Genomic DNA, 26,476 nt, shown 5'->3' with positions numbered 1-26,476 from the left:
ACATAATACTTCGAGATCATTCCAGTATTATTGTTGTGAGAGTTTTTTTTCATATGTAAAGAAGAGTGTTGGTTTCGATGTCAGGTATTGAAATTGATTAGTATATAAATTCAATAGGTAAAGGATATACAAGGCCCAATCCTTAGAGTGACAATGGATTATCCAGATTGCTTTTGAAATATCAGCTCTTAGATGTTACATGTTGCTGGGATGCTTGATTATCATTAGGAGATGTTAAACGCAAAGTATCTCTTCTGTGCATCATCAAATCATTTATCAATATTTTGATCTTTTCAACAGTAATGCTCTGACACCTCCATATAGTTGCTCTCAGCATTCTAAGGGATGTATGGCACTTTAATTAAAAATAAAGCATCATATCCCTCTGAAGTGTTAAGGCCATGTGGTATTTTTCTATTAAATTGAATGATTCATTTGCACTCTAATAGTTTAAGTGGAGAGTCTTTATGACCACCACGTGTTTGTAATATAGCTATACCTAAACTACATATGTAAGTAAGTGACTGTTATTTTTATGAAAATCATTAAAGTTAGTGGCCACTGGATAAGTTACTGTCAACTTACTGTTACTGTTACTGTCAATGTTGTTAATTGCTCTTACATGTTCCAAAACCAGTATTTTCAGTTTACATACAATGCTGCAAATATATAGTTTAGGACATTGGCAAAGAAGTCTATAAACCACATGTGTTACAGTCAATGCCGTTTCTGATATCTTGTTTACATTGTACATTGTCCATCTCAAAGGTCATGGTGGAAATATGTCTTTTACAAATAGAACAAGATTCACAAGAAGTGGATCTGATGGAACTATCGAGTTTGGTTTGGTGGCAGGAAATAAAGTAGCTTCTTACGATAAAATCTTACACATTCTTACCCCTTCTGAAACAAAAGTTAGGTTTATCATCAAGAGTGGAATCTATAGCTTGATCTTGTGCTACAACAGGGTGAAATTTCATATAAAATGAAATAGTGAGCAACATCCATTCTTCAACAGAACATGCAGGCGGAGCTCAGTTGCAACACAAATTAGAAATTTAATAAACTTGAGACTGCTAAAAGAAAAACATGTATTTGCAGTACTTAAAAGTTATCTAGGCCACATGCAATTCTAGTAAAGGACATTTGCAAGGCCTTTAACTTCATTTGATATTAAGTGGTTGTTTACAAGGGGGGCGCTGTTGCGCACAAAGCTAATGGCTGCCTGAAGGGAGAGCTCCGGCCCATAATATATCCGATTCTCTAATTAATCCTTCCAGGGGCCACCAAGCTGCCAAAAAACACACACTGCCGACAGCGGAGGACTTGCAGCATCAAACTGCCAAAAACCGGGGCATAACGGACACGCAATCTTGAGATACTACCCTGCGAACTAACCCTGTGAGAGCGAGTCAAAGCTCCACAGGGAATCTACGTTGAACCGGAGGCGGGACACCAACTACAGGCTGAGTGGGGGAAGGGCCGTGCTGCGCACCTCTGCATTGGCGAACCCGCTGCATCTCGGGAGAGTTGACCCAAGGTGGGCTCCACGACCATCCGAAGACTACCCCGGCTGTACGCCCGTGACTGGAGGGGGTAGCCAGTCTAATTGTTGCCGGCTCCCCCCATTGTGCGCAGCTGTCCGGAGGAGACAGGCCGGCATGCTAGTGCGCTGTGGTGCGGCCCCCCCCCCTCGAATCACTCCATCCTGCTCCCTGGCCGCGGCTGCGACCGCGGAGGGGGCGCGGACCTGCCCTTTGGCCGGGATCGCGGCTGTCGAGGCGTGCAAGCCTGCATCCTGAGTTGGCCCCTCAGAGACGGGAGCTGCTGCGGCCTGTGCGGCGTAGACCGCTGCTGCAACTCGGCAGCCTACTGTGGCCTGCGCAAACCAACCTGAAGGTGAGGGGTCCCGGTGCCTCCCCTGTACAGAACGGCCCAGCTGCTCCAGCCCTGTGCATTGGGGGCCGTTTGTCGAGCTGTGCAGGGGTGAGTGGGTTCCGGAGAGTCCCACCGCTGACCTACCTGCTCAGAGTCACTCGTCACCCTCCCACGCCGCCGCCTTGGGGGGAATCCGGCAGGCAACAATGTCAGTCTAGAAAAATACCTCTCACGACCAATGGCAATGTATCATATTGGCCGACGACCAACCGTCTCATGCACTAAACGTCAGAAATACAGACTCATAGGTTTGACCAATGTGCTGCCATTTTGATGTAGCTAGAATCACCATTTTGTTCACTAACGTTTGCTCATTGCTTTTTGTTCAAAACTGCTTAGCCAAAAGCTTATTCTGCTTATTCTGCTTCACTGATTACCTTGTTGTTCAAAGCGAAAGAGCAAGGCCGCGAGGCCAGGAGTTATTCGTTGAAACATAACGTAGGCAGCCCCAGAGAGGAATGCCCAATCCCCTCCCGCATATAGCCTTGGAGGAGAGCAATACGGCATTTAATCATTTCACTGATGCCAGCCAGTCTCGTTGATATGGTAGAAATGCTAGAAAGAAACAGCTAAAGGCTTGAATTATGCTTTTTCTTACGGTCCCCCTTTCCTAAGCCCAGCAGAGCGAGCTGACTCCCAGGACATGGATAGCAAATAGGAGATAGCAAGGCCTGGAATGCGACAATTCCCCCGTACACAGCTTGCCAGCAAGAACAGAAGCACTGCGTTTTGTTCAACAAAGAAATATGTCTCTAGACTCGCAATGTTGCATATTGTTGCTAAAATAGATGTTTGAAGGTGTCATATTCGTCGAAATTGTCAATCGTCAGACCCAGTTCAAAGAAACTGTACAATGGGCGTAATGAACATGTCATGACTGATTGCAGGATGTCCATTTTGTATATATGCAACTGATGTACGTTATTTGCTCTCTTGCGTCCCTTGAGGTCTGGAGACACACGTCGGGGGCGTGAGACCGAGTTGGCCAACTGAGACTTTTTTGCTTTGCAATAAACCCTAGCTTTTGGGAATACAACCTTGTGTCTGACGTGTCAGTTCGTGTGTGGTGATTTGCCCTGTTTCCTCTATGCGAGGGTCCCCTAAGGCCCCCTTCAAGATGTACGTTGTAAGATAAGAAAGGCGGAGAGCACGGGGAGGACGGGACGATCGAGCCGGGATCAAGAGGTGTTCAGGGCGCCCCTGTGTAAGTGATGAGACTCCTATGCAGATCTGCACACATCTGATCCCTGATCGACGTACCCGGCCAGAGAACAAGGAGGTGAGGGTCCCGAAACGAGGCTGAGCCAAGAGACGCAGACACGACGTCATTGGTTGCGTCAGTATACGGACGAATTGTGTCTTGGAAGACAAATAGACTTATCAGGTGAGTCGTACCCCGATTCGAAATAGCCCTGATATTGGTTGAGAGTTGACTTTGCAAAATCAAGCGCCCAGTGTAAGGTTGATTAGCCATGGGTAAGGTTAAGACATACCTGGGGTATTGTCCACCCTAGCAGGGTTTTTCCGCTGCGGTAGTCAATCTTTGGAAGCTGGCCAAGTTGCAACACCTGGGGGAACACCGGCGTACGAGATGTATGTAAAGCATGGTGTGGGTGCAATAATGTTCCGTGAGATTTGGCATAAACAAACCAGAAACCAAGAAAATGTTCAGTGGCCGATTAATGGGAGTTTTGAGATTGAGAGAATAGATAACTTGGAGAAGGTGTTGATAAGAAAGAAAGCACGTCCCGCAGCATTCAATATCCTTAGGGACTGGAGAAGGGAAGCTATGCTTCGTTGGAAAAGTAAAGAGAAACATGTGCGCAGGCATAAATCAAAAACTGAGAAAGCGGAAGAAAAGGAGGAGGAGGAGTGGACTGAGAGTCTGAGAAGGACAGGTAGACGCGAACAGTTGAACATAGAAAGAATATACCCACGAGAATTGCATATAGCAGATGATTTAATAGAAAAAATGTTGACCGATACAAAGCGGGGTCCAAGACCAGAAAGTAAAACAAACGCGTCAGGAACCACTGTTCAGCCTCCTCTTGTTGCTCCCGCGCCCCTCCCAATTGTTCAAATCCTAGCATAGCCACAGACTGCGCACATAGCACCTCCCATTAGCCAGCCAGTACCACAACAGTCACTTCCCGTTCCTGTTATTCCATCCGCACCTCCCGCCCTAGAAACAGACACAGTCCCGTCCGTCCCACCCGCAGTTGAACTTGAAACTACGGAGGCGAGAGATGGGACTGTACAAAGTGGATGCACAAGAGTGACCCGCAGTGCGATCAGCAAGGAGAGGAAGCGGCTATTGCAAGTTCAGGCAGAGATGTATATAGATGGGAACGATGGGATGGCATCATTGGACTCAATGTATGACTTCCAAAGAAGCAATGAAAGACAGGTAGTGTTGGAATGCATGGGTGAATATTTAGTGAGAAGATGGAAACAGTTAATTGGGAAATTACTGCCACAACGATTGTTAGATTTAAATGCATTAGCACGTTGTAGAGAAAGAGATGAAGAAGTAAGGGAACATGTATATGGACTTTTTGAGCTTAAAAATGAACTTGATAATGAATATGCTGAAATGTTTACCACACCTGGGTACGGGAGTAGGGATATTAGGAGGGATAGGAAGAATGTGGCATCACCTTACATACAGCGGCGACATTCGTTATCCTCAATACAGATAGGCGATAAACTAAAAGTATGTGTACGAGAGGCGCTAAGATCGATGTCGGATCTAGTACTCCTGCAATGGAAATACATGACATATTCGATGAATATACCATGCCCATGAAAAGAAAAGCACTGCAGGTGATGGCTGAACATTTAATAGACAAAGATATAAAGGACAAGAAGGTCAGCCCCCCCGAAATAATGGCGATATACAAGAGGGTACTAGAACGAGGGACAGGGGAAACAGCCTTGTCGCTTGACTTGGGAATATTATTGCATATGAGGGAAGGGGGAGGAACAGTGAGTGCGGCATTTCCAATGAGAGAGGTCCCACCTACCTACGTGCCCAAAGTAGAAATTCCTGCAGCAGGCAATGTAGCAGTGCAGGTGACCCCAGCACATTATACTGCCCAATATGTACATGTCCCCTTTTCCAGGCAGGAAGTGAATAACATAAAACAGACGATTCCTGATATAAGAAAGAATCCCGCAGGATTTTACAAAGAAGTAGAATCCTGTCTGCAATCATCCGTGCTTACCATGGGTGACATAGATTTAATATTCCCAGTGATCCTGCCAGCAGACATATGGAAGCAGTTAAGAAAAGTGGATGATATAATGGCCTATGGCGCCACCTGGGCGGATTTAGTAAAAGAAGACAAGGATAAGAGGTTGGAGGGAAGCTAGGGGCGAACATGGTAGTATTACCAGGAAAAATTATACAAAGATTAAAAGAGATTGTTCCAGAGAAAAGAATCCAATGGGATAACTTGACTGCATGTATGCAAGGCAAGGATGAGCTAGCTACAGATTATTTTAATAGGTTTGAGGAAGTATTCACAGACTTCAGTGGGCAGGATGTGAGTTCAGAAGCGGGGAAAAGATTATTTGTTGATAAGTATGTGAGGGGTTTAACTCTTCCAATTCAAAATTTGATAATGACATCCGAAAGTGCGTGGCAAGCAAAAACGCTGGGCCAAGTATTAAATATGGCACAATATTATGAGAACAGGGTAAATGCAGAGAAAGAAAAAGAGGCAAAAGAGAGTAAATTTGAAGACGAGAGTGCAACTTCAGCAAGTATCGGGACACAACAGAGGAAGGGGGAACGCACAAGGAAGGAGTAATTCAAATATGCATGGAGGACCGTTGGGGCAGAATCAGTGTGCATACTGCAAAGAGGAAGGGCACTGGAGAGCGCAATGCCCACATTTGCAAAATAGAACTGGGGGTGGTCAGAGAAGACAGCACCGGGGGCACCTAGGAGCAAATTGACCGAATAGAAATAATATGCAGCAACACCAAAGTAACCAAGGAGGTCAGAATCAAGCTCAGCATCAAAACGCTACCAACCAGAGTCAGGACCAGAGTAATCAACAACATGTGAATAACCAGAATGGGGGAGCTACAGGAAGGGATGGGAACATTTTTGAAACACAACAAAATGCGTATTACAGCAATAGCAGTGATTACACATCGGACGATGTGTTATTCCCTCAATAGGACAGCCCAAGACAGGGGTCGGAACCAGTGTCTATTCCCGTGAATCAGAAAGGACCCTATGTAGAGATGAGAGTCGGCGATACAGAGCACCGTTTTCTTGTAGATACGGGAGCGCAGAAGTGTTCAATAGATCATCACTTGATTCCAGATATACCACTGTCAGGGCAAAAGAATATTTCTGTAGGGTTTGCAGGTACACCAGTAATTAACCCAGTGTCCCAATCAGTCCCAGTAACAATAGGTGCATTCACTGAGCATTGTCCATTTCTCTTAACAGATAATTGTGGAGAAAACCTTTTGGGATTGAATTTATTGAAAAAACTAGGTGCAGGTATTCATTGCACTCCCGATGGTGTGTTTTTAACAATTTGGCCAGAAGATGCACAGGTGTCTGAATTTTTGTCTAAACCCTTGCCAGGAGAGTTGAGTAAGGTGCCAATCTATATATTGGCAATAAATGACAATGATGTGTAATGCTTAAAGATAGAGCCAGTAAAAGTGATTTTGAAAGAAGGGGTCACGCTGCCGCGTATTCCACAGTACAGAATTTCAGCCGACAGAGAGCAGGGATTGAAAAGGATTGTTTCAGATTTGGTGAAATTGGGGGTAATTGAGGAAATTGCTGGTAGTACATGCAACAGCCCCATTCTTGCGGTATACAAGAAAGGAGATAACGAGGTACCCTATCGTATCATAATTGATCTGTGTGCGTTAAACACGGTAGTCGACCCTCAATTTCCCTTAGTGCCAGACGTCACCACCATTTTGACAATGATACCTGCATCAGCAGAATACTTTAGCATGATTGACTTAAAGAATGCTTTCTTTAGCATTCCAGTGAGCAAGGACAGTAGATATTTGTTCGCGTTCACTTTAGGAGGACGGTCATTCACGTTCACGCGCATTCCACAAGGATACACGGAAAGTCAGAGTATTTACAGCAGTGCATTGAAAGAACAACTAGATATGCTAGAGCTACCAACAGGTTGTGTATTGCTACAATATATAGACAATCTGTTGATCGCTGCAGGCACAGAGAAGATTTGTAAAGAAAGTACCATTTTACTATTAACACACTTAGCAGTGCATGGCCACAAAGCCAGCTTGAAAAAATGTCAGTATTGTCGAAAGGAAGTGGCGTATTTGGGTTACTTACTTTCGAAAGAAGGGAGAAGACTAACATCAGAGCAAATAGAGAGCATTTCTGGTATGCCTATTCCAAAAACACAGAAAGGAGTCAGAGCCATAATAGGCATGGCTTCTTATTGCCAGCAATGGATTGGAAAATTTGTGTTAATTGTGAAAACAATGGTGGCATTGACGAAAAAGGATGCTGTGATGCCTTTGCAGTGGAATGAAGAATGTCAGAGAGCATTTGAGTTGATGAAAATTGCATTATGTTCTGCTCCAGTTTTGGGCACACCAAATAAGAGAAGATGTTTAGACTGTTTGTATGCGAAAGTGAAGGATGTGCATTGGCTGTTTTAACACAGGAACAAGGTGGAAGAAATAGGCGATGCAGCTATTTTTCTTCTGCGCTGGACCCTGTAGCGCGCGCACTGCCACGATGTTTGCGAGCTGTTGCAGAGACTGCTGCGTCAGTGAAACAAACGGAAGGGATAGTATTGGGGCACACTTTAATTTTGATGGTGCCACATGCCATAGACGTTCTACTAAATAGAACACAGACGCAACACCTCACCTCTGCTAGACTGACTAAATATGAAATCCTCTTATTCGCGCCCCACATCCATTATGAGGTGTAGCGCTTTGAATCCAGCAGAATTAATGCCATGCCCAAAGAGGAACTTGGTGACAATGAATCACCTCCCCATGATTGTTTAATGGTCACTGAGGAAGAAACAAAGGGGAGAGTTGATTTAAGTGACACCCCACAGAAAGAGCCAGATGGAGAGTTATTTTGTGACAGCTCTTGTTTTAAATTACCTGATGGCACATCAACTGCCGCCTACGCTATCACTACCCTAGAGAGCATTAGAGAAAGCAAAAGAATCCCCTACAACTCGGAACAAGCCACAGAAATAATAGCCTTGACCAGAGCCTGTGAGATTTCTGAGAATTTAAATGTGAACATATATACTGATAGCCAGTACGCCTTTGGCATGGTTCATAACTTTGGCCGACTCTGGGCGGAGAGGGATTTCTTGACATCACATGGGGCCAGAATCCAACACGCCCCTTTGATTGTACGATTGCTGTCTGCACTCACGTTTCCAAAGCACCCAGCAATAGTGAAATGCGAGGCGCATAAAAGAGTGACATGTAAAGTGGGAGAGGGAAACGCATTTGCAAACAGGATAGCGAAACTAACTGCCACTGATTTAAATACCAAAATGATGACAGTACATTCTGAGGAAGTACCTTGCATGATAGAAGATGGTATTGCCACTGTCAAAGAAATGCAGGCCGAAGCTACTACTGATGAGATACAAGGGTGGGCTGAGGGCTCTGCTGAATTAAATTTTGAGGGTTGTTGGGTGGACAAGATAACTAAAAACTGGATGTTGCCTAATTCCTATGTAAATGCAATGGTCACAATGGCCCACAGCCCTACCCACATATGTGCCAAGAAAATAATCCAGCATCTAGTTACGGTATAGGAGAATGTAAACATAAAAAAGAATGCACAGAGGTTGGTTCTATGCCTTTTGAGGTAATCCATTATGATTTCATAGAGATGGAGCTATGCCAAAACTTGAAATATGTTCTAGTGGTAATATGTGCATTCAGCAAATGGGTGGAAGCATATCCTTTAAAGGACTGCACGGCAATGAGCACAGCAAAAGTAATGCTAAAGGAATATTTTTCCCGGTTCGGCCTGCCCCGTGTCATATGGTCAGATAACGGTCCACATTTTGTGAGCGCAGTGATATTACAGATATGTGCATGTCTCCAGATTGATAAGCGATTCCATAGTTCGAGACATCCGAGTTCGGGCGGTCTTATTGAACGTCATAATAGAATCTTAAAATCTAACATCAGTAAGATATGTGCAGGAAGCAAGTTGAGTTGGGTGGACGCATTACCATTAGCGCTATTGTGCATGCGCACGTCAGTACAGGCAAGAACTGGGCTATCCCCGAACGAAATTGTCATGGGGAGGCCAGCGAATGTTTGGTGCGCACCTCAGCCTAAGCAACTTTGCGAAGTTGAGCATCCTGTGCTTAGTACTTATTGTAGACTTTTAATACAGAAACTGCGTTTGATTCATCAGCAGGTGCAGGAGGCTTTACCCGTGAGGTATACTGGTCCGGGGCACGCGCTGGAGCCAGGAGACTGGGTGCTACTCAAAAACTTTGAACGAAAGACATCATTGGCACCCAGATGGCGTGGCCCCTATCAAGTACTTCTGGCAACACAAACGGCGATTTGAGTGGATGGGAGGAAGGCGTTGATCCATGCCACGCACGCTAAAAAGATCCAACCGATGCTGAAAGACTTGCCTGACCGAGACGACCAGAAAGAAACAGCAGCTCCAGAATCGAAAGAAACTGTTGCTAGTCCCTTACTACAGAATCTGCCTAAACCTGAAGTGAAGCTGGAAGCGAAGCCTGGAAGGATTGCTATAAAGGAGAAAGGGCAAAGAGTGCCCCAACATTGGCCAGCTGAATCTGCATCACTGCGTGCCAACACAAAGCGTGTACCACTTTGGCGCCCACCAGCATCTGCCATTGTGCCACTGCCTGAAACTAAATCTGCATCACCGCTGCGGCGCCCACAGCCACTGGTTATTGCGCCACAAGACTCCGAGTTTGAGTGTGGGAGTGCACCGGCACTATTCATTGACCACACTGTACCAGGAGCTAGACGGTACAATCTGCGGCTTCGAAAGGAGTGATCGAATCTGCATTTCATTGATCTTTCATCATTGCCTCTGGTTCCCATCACGGATGGAGAGGGAACTGGAGGTCTAGAGGAGAGAAGCGTGAGAGTTGTACAGATCGGGCAACTCAAGACTCGCGGCTCCTCGGTGCGATCATAAAAAATCCATGTGTCCGGAACCCGAGTGGACAAGCGGGGCACACATGGTACAAAGGCAATTGATAAACTGCTCTGGAGTTCTTTTGAGCAACATGCAAATGCATAATGATCTTGCCTAAACGAGTAAGCAATCCAAGCTGCTAAGAGCTGGCAGAATGAACTGTTGACATTTATCGAACTTATTGACATTCGGATGAGTGCCACAAGGAGAGATATTCACGATGACCACTGCGGAAGAAGAAGGACTGTGAGAGAGAGAATGCCAGAACCAGCTTTAGCCTCCTCCTGCACCTCTGCTGATAACAAATTAGGTATAAAGACTGAAAAGTTAGAAAAAATGCATTGTCAAAAAAACTGTATGCTGATCTCAACGATAGTTATGTGTGTTATGAGTATGTTAGCACCAATAATGACTGCGTTGATACTATGGCACGTGGAAGCAACGTACCCATTGAATATGGTCTTGCCGCTAATTAATATCTCCACCACTGAAAGCCTGGTTCATGTAATCACTTACACCTTGACCCCAATGGAAGAGAGGCACAGAGAAGGATATGGGAATAATACCCTATTGCTCATAATGAACATGACACATGCAATTTTAAAGAAAAATAATTGCTGGGTATGCGCCCATTTACCGCAGCATGCTGGGAAGGGAATAGGTTGGTATGTACAGCCATTACCATTAAGTTCTGTATGCAGTGCATCACTGAGTGCATTATTTTATGGGAAATGTCAATTAGATAAAACAAACATGAATGAATTTGAGTAAATAATTATGAGACCCGTAGGCTGTTCTATATTTCATAAAGCACGAATGTTAATACAAAAACCTACGCCTAAACCAGTACGACGAGATAGATTGTCTCCACCATCCAAAACATCAGTAATCACGTTTCGTGTTAGAGCAGAAGAAAATAAAGATGCAATGCCCCCTTCCTATACAGTGAATTATAGCCCACGAACTGTTCCTTTTTGCCTAAAGAAGAAAGGCTCCTATTCAATAGGAACGCTTATTGGTTGCATGAATACAGCGGTTCTCAAAAGAGAAGTAGAACCAGTGTATATAGGTGATCCCATTTATTTTATATGCGGAGAAAAAGCGTATCCCTGGTTACCTAGAAACTGGGGAGGTGCATGTTATTTGGGTCCACTGTTCCCAGGAGTGTTCCTCTTGGAGACAGCAGATGTAGCTAGGCTATCCAGATCTAGGCCGCAAAGAAGTACAGAAGACGCTTTGATTACAGAAGACTTAGCAAAATCATTCGTACCATTTCTGGCCCAAGCAATAAATTCCTATAACATAAGGCAACTATCCAGAATATTAGAGAATACAATAAACATAACAACAGATATACTATACAACATGATGGTAGAAGAAAAGGGGGTTAGATAAATGACATTGCAAAATAGAATGGCTCTTGATGTAATCCTGATTGATCGTGGGGGGGTTTGCAAAATCGTGGGATCAGCCTGCTGCATATTCGTAAATGACTCCTCCCCTACGATTTTTGAAGCGATAAGAAAGTTGCACGTCCAGAGTTCTGAACTCCATACCATGAATGGGAACTGGGAGGCAGGGCCGTGGTTCTGGGAAATATTACGTGCGTGAGGATGGAAGTTAATTGCAATACTAGTAGTAGTGTTCAGAATATTTATGACTTGCTGTTGTTGCATACACTGTCTGCCCCTAGTTTGCACTGAGATAAGTGAAGAGTGTATGCATATGGTAACCCAAAAACAAACACATGGCCAAGATCATAAAGATACTCATGAAATAAAAACAATAGAAGAATTCATGGCCATAAATATTGGTGAGAATGAAGATGCATATAGTGGCATGCAAGATTCAGGTTCAAATTCAAATTCAGATAATTCAGACACATCATCAGAGGAGGATGCAATGTATGGATAAGGCGTTTGGCAATCAGCCAAAGGAGGGGTTTGTCAGTCTAGAAAAATAGATACCTCTCACGACCAATGGCAATGTATCATATTGGCCGACGACCAACCGACTCATGCACTAAACGTCAGAAATACAGACTCATAAGTTTGACCAATGTGCGGCCATTTTGATGTAGCTACAATCGCCATTTTGTTCACTAACGTTTGCTCATTGCTTTTTGTTCAAAACTGCTTAGCCGAAAGCTTATTCTGCTTATTCTGCTTATTCTGCTTCACTGATTACCTTGTTGTTCAAAGTGAAAGAGCAAGGCCGCAAAGCCGGGAGTTATTCGTTGAAACATAACGTAGGCAGCCCCAGAGAGGAATGCACAATCCCCTCCCGCATATAGCCTTGGAAGAGAGCAACACAGCATTTAATCATTCCACTGATGCCAGCCAGTCTCGTTAATATGGTAGAAATGCTAGAACGAAACAACTAAAGGCTTGAATTATGCTTTTTCTTACGACCCCCCCTTTCCTAAACCCTGCAGAGCGAGCTCACTCCCAGGACACGAATAGCAAATAGGAGATAGCAAGGCCTGGAATGCGACTCTTCCCCCGTACGCAGCTTCCTGCAAGAACAGAAGCACTGTGTTCTGTTCAACAAAGAAATATGTCTCTAGACTCGCAATGTTGCATATTGTTGCTAAAATAGATGTTTGAAGGTGTCATATTCGTCGAAATTGTCAATCATCAGACCCAGTTCAAAGAAACTGTACAATGGGCGTAATGAACATGTCATGACTGATTGCAGGATGTCCATTTTGTATATATGTAACTGATGTACGTTATTAGCTCTCTTGCGTCCCTCGAGGTCTGGAGACACACGTTGTGGGCCGTGAGACCAAGTTGGCCAACTGAGAATTTTTTGCTTTGCCATAAACCCTCGCTTTTGGGAATACAACCTCGTGTTTGACGTGTCAGTTCGTGTGTGGTGATTTGCCTTGTTTTCACTATGCGAGGGTCCCCTAGGGGCCCCTTCAACGGGACTGGAGCAGACAGCGGGGCTGCTGGTAATTTAGGTATCTGTGGCACACACTTAGGAATTGCTAGCCCCCCCATCTCAAGGCCCAGTGGGGGCAAAAAGATACTCTTGGCACCATCCACCAGGGCCCCAGGCGGACTGGTAGTCCTACAATACTCACCGTTCAAGGGATCACAGAAATCCACCCCCTTAGTGCAGGCTCATCTGACCCGGGTCGGATCCGCAGAACGGAGGGTGGGCGGTGCGAGCACGGCAGACTCCACTGAGCACTACTCCGAATATAGGCGCATTCTCCAGCTTGTACCCTGGTGACGGACCACGGATGGGCATCTGCAAGTGATATAAGACATACCAGGCCTTAATAATCGACGAAGCCCTTATTCACACATATAACTCGATACACAACTCAGTTATAACAGTTATGAATCCCAGTGCAACCCTGGCACCTCTATTTTACTGTGGTTAAGCTACACAAACCCGGCACGAACAGTGAGTAGGGCCAATATCACTATCCGCCAAATATTACTTAAGGCTGCTGGACAATAACACACCGCTGGGTAGTGGGACGTGGGAGAACACAAGCCACTCGGCTCTCCATATGGGCCGACACGACAAGAAGGGTGTGGGCTCCAAGAAAACGGGTCCAATGAACTCCTACGCCAGCTCCCAGCGTCATGGGTCGACTACATTGCCGCAAACATAAACGGATAGCCCTCCAGAGGCCCTTGGGGACGAAAGAGTTGACCAACTAATGACAATGGGCCTCATTACAACTCAGGCGGTAAGGGGTTTACGGTGCCGTAAACAGCGCCGACCCTTACCGCCTGAGTACGAGGTCCCTTAGCGCCATGGCGGATTTAACACCTGCTTTTAGCAGGTTTTAAAATCCATGGCGCTAAGGGACCATGGAGTTAATTACGCCACCGTAATTTACGGTGGCGTAATTAACGCCTTCCCCACTCCCATTATGCCCTATGGGGCAAAAATGGGAATGGGGAAGGGTAAATGGGGATTGGGGACTTACCGCCCTGCCAAACTCGGAATGGGGCGGTAAGTCCGCCAACCACCATGGCGTAAACTTAGTTTACGCCATGGTGGTAAAGTCACGGCCCAGGCGGTAACTTACCGCCTGGGTCGTAATGAGGCCCAATGGTCCAAAACGGCTTCCTTGCAGTCAACAGCAAATTGGATGACATTGTGGCGACGATCAGCTCCCTGAAGGCGAGGGTAGACAAGGAAAGCACACGTATTACGGAGGCGGAAAATAGGATCAGTACCAATGAGGATTCTATAACACAACATAGCCGTGACATCGCTCAGCTGAAAAAGGACCTCCAAAAGACTCTAAATAAATTCGAGGACCTTGAATCAAGGTCCAGAAGGAATAACATCCGCCTAGTGGGGGTGGCAGAAACCTTTGGCAGGGGGTCCATGGAACGCCCAGTGGAAACCCTCCTGAAAACCCTTCTTGGCGCAGAATCCTTTTCAGACCACTTCCTTGTGTAATGAGCCCACCGCACCCTGGTGCCTACTCCCAAGCCTGGAGCACCACCCCGCACGATAATAGCCCGTCTCCTCAACTATAGGGACAGAGACGCTATTCTGAGAGCACCCAGGGAAAAAGGCACCCTGCACTATGAGAACAACAGAATACATATATATCCGGATTTTTCAACAAATGTGGAAACACTAAGAAGGTCCTACAAACCTGTTAAGAGACAACTGAGACTACGTCAGGTCCCCTACGCGCTCATCTTCCCAGCAAAGATGATAATTCAACATGGTGGTAGGGCGCACTTCTTTGAAAATCCTACGGAGGCCATGACATACGTTGAATCCTCTATCCCTCTGCCCCCTGGAGACCGGGCAGTAAACCGGAACCGGCTGCCGTGGCCCGCTGAAGAGTTGGATGACCCTGCAGGCTGATTGGCCACAGTCCGCTCTGTACTCAATATAAGTCTAAACCCGATGGTGGTGAGGTGGCCCTGCCCACTATTTGTTTGAAGTAGGGCTGCGAGCCCCCTCGGTCAGCGGCCATGTGAGTACAGCTTACACCCCCAGGAGACTTCCAAGTTATGGTTAATGGGATACATCATCTAGTTGGGGTTGATGATGCGGGTGGGGGTGGGAGGGAGAATCAAGAAAGGGTTATTCCTGGCAGTTGGCCAGGCCTGTTCGGGGCTGTTATAATGTTAAAACCAGGGAGCTGTTCTATGGCGGGTGCCCAACACTGCACGGAGATGCGGCAGCACAATGTACAAATAGGCAATTTCAGATATGGCTATGACACAGGTTAACAAAGGCTTAAATATTAAACTACTTTCCTGGAATATCCGAGGGCTTAACAACCCGATAAAAGCCACGAAGATTGCATCCAATATAACACGACATGATCCCCATATTCATCTTATACAAGACACACATGCATTGGGCAATGGCAATACCAAATTCCTGCCACGATGGGGACCCCATAGATACCACACAGAATATTCATCCCAATCTAGGGGAGTCCTGATGCTTATACATCCCAAGCTGTGTTTCAAACATCACTCTAGTAAGATAGACCCACAAGATAGATATGCACTGGTATAAGGGAATCTAGCAGGGCGCCAGATAGTAATAATTAACACATATGGACCAAACGTAGACGACCCTGAATACTATTGTACAATACTGGATATGCTGTCTGCAACAGGGGAAGCACAAATAATTTGGGGAGGAGATTTTAATATAATTCTTGATCAGTCCCTAGACCGCTCGTCCACCACCCTCAGAGCCCCCTCTAGGGCCGCGCTCGCTCTGTAACAAATGATAGAACAGACAGACACAATAGACGCTTGGTGTAGACTATACCTATACGAGAAGAAATTCACCTTCTATTCGTCCGTACACGACTCCCACTCGCGTATAGACTACTGGCTTATCAGTTCATCCCTTTCTGGAACAGTCACTGGCTGTGAAATACACCCCGTACTCTTTCAGACCACTCGCCAATAGCACTCGATATCAACCTAAGGAATACTCCATCACCTGCTAGAAGATGGAGGATGCCCCCCACAATCCTAAGAGACCCCCAGATATGTGAAGCTCTTCATACCGAAATTGAGGAATTCCTTGAACTCAATGAGGGATCGGTGAACACTTACGCAACCCTGTGGGAGGCATTTAAGGTCTGGATCAGGGGAACTTCCCTGGCATTGCCCCCACTTTCGACAGGGCTCTCCAGCAGTCATGGGATCCAGATAAACTCTTCAAAATGCGGGACATGTTTCCGGATGGCACTTTCTGTGAACTTACAGATTTCATTGATGCAGTGGGTGGGGGCCAGCTCAAATGCTTTCAATTTCACCGAATGAAGGCAGCATTTGCTGCTAGATGGCCAACATTCCCACTGGAACCCCTGACGCATGAATGTATCAGAGCTGTGGTATCTGAGGGTGGCCATGGCAAAGGGGTCTCGATGTTGTACTCTCTGGTGCAGGCACACTCCATCTCACGCAACCGTGATCGATGACATTACATGGTCCCGCTATTGCCAACTCACCAAAACTGTCTCGATGACTCGATGAACTCTGGGCTGCGGCTAATACAATTCAAGATTTTAAATCAACTACACTACTCTCCTGCCAGATTAGTCAAATTTGTTGAGAACTGTACAGGAACCTGCCCAAAATGCAATGCTCCAGACGCTGGAACATACCACATGTACTAGTCATGCCCGTTGATCGCAGAGTTCTGGCAGGAGGTCGCGGAACTCCTCGAGGAGATCACCGCGATTCCAGCTACCACATCCCCCTTAAAATACCTGTTTGGGGATATCGGCAAGGTGAAAGAAACCACTATGCGACTGTTCAATATCTCATGCGTCATCGCCAAGCGATTTATCTTGAAGTGTTGGAAATCCTCGGCGAGACCAACTCGGACTGATTTTTTGAAAGACTTATGTATGTTGAACGATAATGAGGAACTGTTTGTGTTTCTCGGTCCCTACACCTTGCCGCCCCAAGGACATTTGGACATTGCTGCGGCTGTACTTGTGTAATCTACTGCCCGAAGCTGATGTAACACCCCCATCCTCTTCATGAGTTCATGCACCTACCTACCTGCCTTATACATATATGTAGCAGAATCATGCCTGAATGTTTATGTAATGTTTGTATGATGGCCCTGCCGTGAAGCAGCTCTCTCAATAAATTAAAAAAAGTGGTTGTTTACAGGAAATGTTGAGGAAATGTGAGTGATCAGCAGGACATTTTTAGACACATAAGACCAGTCAAGTTGTTTAAAAATATATTAGGACAAAATAAACATTACCAGGGCATCAGGGTCTCGAGCAAAATATTTTAAAGACATTTAGTGCACATGTTTGGACAGTACAATTTGTCACAAACGGAGCACTGATTTATAGGTGAACTTTGGGGTTTTTGCCTGGGGAGTTTCTTGGATCTTTAGTGGCAAATGGTGCATTCCTAAGCATACCAGACCAGTAATGCTGTTCCTCAGTCATTGATTAGTGTATTGTTTAAATTGTTTTCTTCATGAATGATATGCAATTTTACATTTCTGATGGAACAGAGAGTGATCACTATTCTCTTGAGTTAATGTTCCAATGGCCAGGGTTATGCACCATGAAGATGTCTGGCAGCCCGAGGTGCGGGCGGGCAATGCCTAAGATCGACAAGGGGGCATTTGGAAAGAATTACTAATTCACAGGAAATTAGATGTTCCATTAAAACTGTTAAACAGTTCAGTGGCCACCAAGGAAAGTGTCCGTTTGTATGAGTCTTTGGTTGAAACTATCCGGGACAGTGCTATTGGCACACAACATTCCCCATTTCAGGAGATCCAGGTCATAGAAAGGGATGCCTCATGGTTCAATGTAGAATATTGAAAAGAAAATTGAACCAGGATTTAGTGAGAAGTGTGTACATGGCTGTCAGATTTAGAGTTTCAAAAGGGCATGAAAATTGCTGAAAGATGAACAAAAATAATTGGGAAACAATGGGAGCTTTTAGAGAGGGCTGTGTTTTCAAATGATACTAAATAGTTTTATGTTTAATGAAATTGTTGAGACGGCCATTATGCCATCTCCTTGGACAAGTAGTCCTTGTACCACCAGCCCCCACGGTTATAGGCCAATTTCCTTACTGGATATTTCCAGTAAGTTATTCTCCAAATCTGTGTTGCTCAGACTGGAGAAGTGGGCTTAAAGTAACAATATCTTGAAGCCCTCCCATGTGGTTTTCAGGGTAGGACTTAGTAATGTTTGGCCACTGCTTCACTCTGAACACCATCATGGAGAAATACTGTAAGGTTAAGGCAGGGACATTATTTGTGGTATTTTTCACATTTGGAGAAAGCATTGGATTTGATTGATAGAAAGATATTTGAGGTCCATAATGGTTCATTAAATTTTACCCAACTGTGATACGCAGACATCTCAGCGTCTGTTTAATATACAATATTAGGGAATTATACTTTGTTTTTTTCCCACCAATAAAAGGTGAAAAGTAGAGATGTCAGTTGGCCACAATGTATTCCTTTCAGACATTGACTCTAGTACTGCTCTTAGCAATGTTAATCCACCCTCTCTGAAGTGTACATTGTATAGCATGCTTCTTTATGTTGATGACACAGCTATTGTGGATTTAAGCCCAGTAGGTGTCCTACAGGGTGTGCTGTACACAAATGACTATTTTGATAAAAGAAATAGCATAATATAAAATATGATAAATTAAAAGGTATGATGTTTAGGAAAAGGGTAAAGTTGGTTTTAAATGAATGTATTTATGAGGTGGTACTCTCGTTTAATTAGCATACTCTTTTGAAAGAGCTGTGATTGGATCAATCATGTTAAGAAGACAGCTGAAAGGGCATATTTAAGGATTAATGGGGCTTTTAAGATTGCATTTCAGGTTTGGGGCATTCAGATTGGTCAAGTGCTTGGAGGTATAAGGCAAAGATCTGTTTCATGATTTTCTTCTGGCAGCGAAATCTGGGTTGGTTATAACTGTCATGTCCTGGAGGGGTTGCAAAACAATTTCCTATGCCAAGCAGCAGGTCTCCCCCAGGTACACCTGGTAGCCTTATGAGCTGAATTTGGGGTATTCAGTTTGAAGGTGTTGGCCCAGTTAAACTTTTTAACTTCTTTTTTTCAAATTTCGATTGTATCCTCTGCTGGTTAAGAAAATTGCTTGCAGTACGGGGGGTTTTAAGGCAGTGTCCATTTGGATGGCGGATGGGATATAACTTAATTTGGCACATTAAGTCCATTCAAAATAGCTCTTAAAGCAAGAGCTTGTCCCATAGGGAGATAGGCAGATATTCAAAATATACATAAGCTTCTAAACTGATCTCTTTAGCTGTATATGCAGACTTACGTACACATATAAGACGGAAAGGAGAAATCTGTGAAATAAGCTCTATGTAATAATAATATAGGTGACAGGAAAGGTAATATTTCTGAGTGGTGGCATCAAACAAAAACCTCACTTGTACAAAAAGCAGTACATTCAAATTATTGAATAAAGGAAATATGGTTATGCATGCCACTTATGTATCCATTATGTTCCTACTAACTGTACAAAGGAATATAATATTACTGTTTTCACCAGGTCACAAACATGGGAACATGGGTCAATTATTTTGTCTATTAATACATTTGTCAGCTGGGCCAATTATGTGAAGATGACAGGGTTTTAACAATAAAATAAAGAAAAAGGGCAGCTGGCTAGGCCCTGATAAACCCAGATGGGCATATAATTTTAAATAATCAGAGAAATCAGGGTGAGAAATCGCATATACACCTTTCGTTATATTCCTACACAGGAAAAACAAAGGATTTTGACCATGCATATTTTAATTTGCAAATATTCTTCAAAGATGGAAAGACAGTACCCACAGACACTTGACTATTTACCATTTTGTATACAATACAAGTAAGTACAACCCAGTCATTCAGACTGGATTTTGGTGAACATACAACATGTTTTGCTTTTATTGATCGACATCCTCTACTTGATAAATAACATGTGAACACAGAACAAAACATTATGACCAACACATTGACAGTTTTTCTGATGTTTTTTTCAAATGCTAAGGAATGTTGGGGTACATGAAAATTGCCTCCCAACTACCGCCTTTTGTTTATCGACAACTCAGTATATATATATTTTTTGATATATATCAACATGCCTCCCACAAATGTCTAGAAATGATGGAATATACGAAAATTGATTGTTTATAGAAATGTTCAAGAATGATGGTATATACGTTATTTTTCGAATGTACATTATTTGGATGTCACATACCCTTTGCCGTTCACACTGGCTACTCACCATAGGCACATCCAAACCCGTAGGTTGCTTCATCATAAATTCCACACATAGATGCGGTCACGCCTAGGCAGATCCATGCAGAGAGAGGTATGCAGAGCTTCCAATAACAGAGTCCATACTAGACTTTTTGGTCATCTCTGTGCATTCATATGCAGGTTTTTTTGACGAGCACAGCGTACACGCTGCTCGCTTCCTAAAAGATGCTCCGGCTGTACTACCTTGACTAAAGGGTGTCATATTGCTCATGGGCTGGCTAACGAATCAGGCGCGGGCTGCCGCGCACAACTCCCAAGGGAACGACACACGGCAACACCGGATTGGTCTTCCCGAGCGTCACACCTACGCCTGTGTGGGTGCACCTAGAGCAATTCAGTACTGGCCGCTTTTCTACAATACCAAGAGATCACCCTAGCAACGCGTCACAGAATCAGTCCTCGCATTCTGTGTGAGCATCCTGGCCAAAGCAGAAACAGAAGCTGTTTGTAGCTATTCGCGACTACAGCCAGACTGAGTAAGTACAGTACTGACTGATATAGCCACAGAATTATGCCCCACTATCCTCTATCACTGGGCTGGTGTTTTGGAACCACGGGTATTGAGGAACTTCTTTTCCTTTACTTGAGAACAAAATCATAATTATTTAGCAACATCCAGCCGTCCGACTTAACTCATGTTTTATCTGCCATATAATACTTAGCCACAACAGACACGGGGGCCGGCCACCGTGATAGTCTGATAATCATCAGCACTATCATGGGTTCCTTCACTTGACAGCATGACAGAATGTATGCCCATAAGGTCGACTCTTGCACCCACCTACGGGGATTCTGCACGATTAGGACTCAGCCTTTTCAGACGTGCATCTAGAAAATCCACCGCATGCATATCATACCACAGGGATAGTGTGCCACTGTATTTTGGCAGCTCACAGTGACGCTGACAGGCTGTGTAGTCCTGAATACCCGGAACGTGATGGGGTTTTGCCTATGATTCAATGCGTGAATTCCTATGCCAATTTTGGCGAGGAGAGAGTCATCTACATTATGTGTTCTCTCCCCACTTTTGCAGCATATAACGAGGCTCTCTGGGACTGGAACCTAGATGCAGGAAATCACCCTCCTGCCAGACCTTTTCACCAAACACGTGGCACCACAGGCTTTTGCCCAATGAGGTAAGAGTGCAGCCACACATATGGATTGTATACCTTGACAGGACCTTTGGCTTCCAACCAGCCCTATTGAGTCCACCCCCTGTTTACTTTGTCTTCATAAGTAGCCAGGTTTCATCTCGATCATCAAGTCACTGGTGATTAATGTACCATTTATTGACTCATACCAATCAAGAGAGGATTCACATGAGACTTTACCGTAGAAAAGACTAGCTTACGGTAAGCCATACGATATGTGATGTCCATATTATCGTTTTCCTTCTTTTCACAACCAGAGCATCTGTTGAGCTTCATTCAATCATGTACTAAGTATCCGAGATCAAGCTTTCTCTAATCCAAACATTTCCTATCATTAAATTGTAGATAGAGACCCACAGGACACAGTGTTACGCTCACCTGGTCTCTGCGGGGACGTTGGGGCACGGTTGGAGCCCTCCCTGGATTCGGCTCCTCTGGACCGATTCTCACCCCCTGCTGCTGCCCGGTACACTGTTATGGATGCTGATACTGCCCCTGCTGGAACATGAGAGGTAGTAAGAAGGGGGTGGAGGTATCGTGACTCTCTTCGGATCTTTTGTGCCAAAATGAGGTGAGTAAGCGTTTACCCATATAGGCTCACCTGGTATTTAGTGAGGGAGAGCTCTCCATCCTGGTTCTCGTCAGCAGGGGTGCTTCCTGATGACCCAGTTGCTTCACTGGTCCGTTGATGTGGTGGCCCAAACCGGCTGTGACCAAACCACTTTGAAGGTAAGAGTTTTCGTGTTGATTATTGTTCATATGAGTATTAATTCCATGTCACATGACTTAAGTTTGTTCTCTTGTAATGTCTCTTTCTCTTCTACAGGTGACGGCGACCCAGCGGAGCCGTTACGCCGGTGCAGGACTTCCAAGTGTTCCCCAAGAGGATGACAAGTTGAAATCTTAAGGTAAGCGCGAGAGGCGATGGCGCGCAATCTTCAATTATGTCCCTATCAGGTTTCTAACCTTATTTCTTCTTTTCTCCTGCACGGATGGTCTGGCGGCATCCTGAGAAGAGTTGCGGAGTGCGGACCTGACGGCGGAGAAAGAAGTCTGTGACCGCGATGAAGCTGACCGGTGAGTTGGTGCTCGAGTCGAGAGTCAGGTAAGTGCGCTCTGGCCGGTCAAGGATGGAGTCACTGCGAGCAGGTAAGAGGCACTTCAGCGATGATTCGGCTGGGTCTGATGGAGAAAAAATGGGTAAGTGATGGTTTTGATTACTCTGTGCAGGTAAGATGCTTCTCCACGATAGTTTTGCTGTTTCTGCAGGTAAGATGCTTCTCCGCGATGGTTTTGCTTTACAACAGGTAAGTGGTTCCTCCGCGATGGGTCGTTGGAGAACAGGCTGGATGCTTCGCCGGGATGGTTGTACAGGAACATAGGTAAGGTGCTTCTCAGGCAGCGGTGAGCGTTACGCTGCTTGGGCAGAATAACGCGAAGCCTAGGCTTGTGGTCGGGGCAGGCTTAAATAGCCTGGTCTCGGCCACGCCCCCTTGCTCTGCTAGATGGTTCCACCCTGCCACTGCCAAATGCTTCTGCACGTGCAGCTTCTTGGATTCCTATGGCCACGCCCGGCCCAGATGGGAGTGGCTGACTGAGATTAAATGGAATAGCACGTGCCCAAGGAAAAAGGTGTGCAGAGCACACTTTCTTATGAGCCTGGCGCCAAAGGCACCAGAACTGGGTCCAGCTGGACCCTTTAAGGGATGAGTTTTCTATAGGAGCTTGGCTGCTACGGTTGGTCTAACATGGCGACATAGTTAGATTGGTTATCAATAATTATCAAGATGAGTCCGTTCAGTGTAGATGGTCGCGTCCCACCGGGTTTTGGGTTTGGCCAAGAACAAACCCACTTAGTCATATAGGTAAAGCTTGAGTAACCCGGAATGAGACTGTGCCCAATTGTGCAAGGGTATGATTTATTTAACAAAATGCCCTTTTACAATGACACATGTTTCGGTCTCCCATGAGACCTTTTTCAAATCAGGGCCAATGTACTTAGAATCTTCTAGTGCCCCTACCAAGTTTGGCAAGACGTTGTCCACAATAATCGGGTTAGATCCCGTCTGAAAATGTTGCACGTTCAATCGCGTGCTGCAAGATATCTCGAAGGGGCCCCCTCGAGATGCACAGATACCCTTGCACAATTGGGCGCAGTCTCATTCCGGGTTACTTAACCTTTACCTTTAAGGGATGAGGACTGGGGTTCCAGTCCAGTGGCCATGACACACGGTTACACCATCTACTACACGTCCTGATGAAGGCCTACCACATAGAAGCTCCATTAAGCAGCTTTTATTCTTGGGCCCGAAACACAATAGTGTCGACAACTTCTCCACGGGTTCAGTGTCCATTTGTTACACTGATTTCCTGTTCACTGAAAACTGTTTTGTTCTGTGTTCACATGTTATTTGTCAAGATAAGGATGTCAATCAACAAAGCAAAACATGTTGTATGTTCACCAAAATCCAGTCCGAATGACTGTGTTGAATGTATCTGTATTGTATACAAAATTGTAAATAGTCAAATGTCTGTGGGTACTTTCTTTCCATCTTTGAAGAATATTTGAAAATTGAAATATGCATGGTCAAAATCCTCATTGACCTTGATAAAATTCTGAAGAGGTTATTTTTCCAGTGTAGGAGTAAAACGAGAAGTGTATATGTGATTTTCACCCTGACTTTTCAGATTATTTAAAAGGGTTTTAACAATGACACTGCCATAATAAGTAATGACATTTGGGCTCATTATGAGTTGGCCGGTATTCAGTAAAAATGCTGGTAATACCATTTACCAGCACTTTGACCAGCCAAGTACGAGTTTGCTGGAACACAGTTGCCGGAATTAAGAGTGCCTGTCTCAACTCATCCAGAATTACTGACACCGGTATTACCGGCACCGAAGATACTGGATGGGGTTGAAACCTGTGCCAGCAATACCAGCACAACAGCCATCACCGGCATATCACAAGCTTGGATTTGCCAGTAATACCGGCAGATATTTGCCAGTATTACCAGCAAAAGCAAGATGGAGATCATTCCACCTGAAAGCAGGCGGTAAAAGCATGCAGGTGTGGGAAATGGGGAAACAGGTGCACCCAATGCACCCAAGTACACCCAATTCACACTGGAGTACAGATGGGCCACTCCTTCCCTAAACACACTTCCCTACACCACCATGCTGCGACTGATTGCAGTCAGCATTGGCAGGCAGCTGGTCCAGGCCAACTTGCAGCTGCAAGGGCTGGAGGACTACTAGAGGGAACATGTGGCAGTGGAGAGGAGGAGGATGATTGCGAGGAGGAGAAGTCACGCAAGGCATGGACCAATTCCCTTTATAAGGGCCACACCATGGATACTCACTGACACGGAAATCCTCACCCTGTACCACCTTGACAGGCAGAGCATTGCAGATCTCCTCAACTTGATCCAGGAAGACATAGGGAGCAGGATTGGCATCAGAACACCCATACCACCACTGGTGAAGCTGGTGTCAGTCCTGCACTTCCTTTCCACAGGCACATTCCAGCACACTGTGAGCCAGCTGCATGTTATTTCGCAGCCTGCATTCTCCTAAGTGCTGGTTCAGGTGATGGATGACACTCCTGCAGCATATGGGACAGCACATTGCACTCCCCACCACCCTGGAACACTTGAACATCACAAAAGCAAGATTCCATGCCATTGCACGCATGCCCAATATGTTGGTAGCCCTGGATTGCACACATGTAGAGCTGGTGGCATCTCAGGCTTTGGAGGAAGTCTACAGGAATCAGAAGCAGTTCCATTCACTCAATGTCCAGGTCGCCTGTGATGCCGATCTCATGATCACCCACTGCTGTGCCCAATTCCCAGGATCAACCCATGATGCCATTGCCCTGTGGAACAGCACACTGTCAGCATACACGGAGGGGCACAGAGGCCGTTGGACCTGGATATTGGGTGAGTACATGTACCATCACACCAGACTGGAAGTAAAGGTGACATGCAGTGGGGTGTGAGCCCTAATAATGCCCCATACATGCAGGACCCACACGTACACCCAACACATGACAGGGAGCAACCCAAAAGAGTAGGGTGTGACCCACAATTCAACAGTGAATGCCTAAGTTATGCTTCTCAACAGGCCAGCCCCACACAAGGGACTACATTTACCAGAATGCAACATCAAACAGCCCACTACATGCATGGACTGTCAATTGAGATGCTGCAGTTACAGGCAGTGCTTCCACAGATCACCATGATACACCTCTATGTCTATCTCCCTTGCAGGTGACTCTGGATACTCTGGGCTTCTGTGACTCAAGACTCCTTTGAGGACTCCTAAGGGGCACAGGAGGTGGCATACAAACGGACCCATATAAATATAGTAAATATTCGCACCATGGTGTCAATTGAGCGCACCTTCGGACAGTGGAAGACCCACCTCCGATGTCTACAATGGACTGGGGGTGCGCTCATGTACCGGGCGAAGTAGGTGGGCCAGATAGTGCTGACATGTCCTATATTCCAAAACATATGCACCCGGCGCAACATTCCCTACCCCTGGATGTGGACATGCCACCCCCAGAGGAGGATGATGCAGTGGGTCCGGGTGCCCCGCATGCATGCACTGAGCATGTAGAGACCAGGCCTGGGCGACTGGCTCATGAGGAACTCATTGAGAACTTCTTCGCATGAGGCCTCCAAATTGCATTCCCATTGCACCTTTGTAAAGGGAAACTTAACTTCTCACATTAAACACTTGCACTCAATAAGGAATGTCCCCTCATTGCATCAAGTGCATTTCTTTATTCCTGTAACGTGCATCATGTATCTAACATCCCACAACAGCATTGCCCCTCGCCAAGCACCCACCCTCAGAACACCCTCCCCAACCACCCACCCTCAGAGGGGT

Source organism: Ambystoma mexicanum, chromosome 4p (assembly GCF_040938575.1).
Source record: "Ambystoma mexicanum isolate Mex_15411 chromosome 4p, UKY_AmexF1_1, whole genome shotgun sequence".
Lineage (NCBI taxonomy): Eukaryota > Metazoa > Chordata > Amphibia > Caudata > Ambystomatidae > Ambystoma > Ambystoma mexicanum.
Note: the sequence above shows the minus strand (reverse complement) of the source record.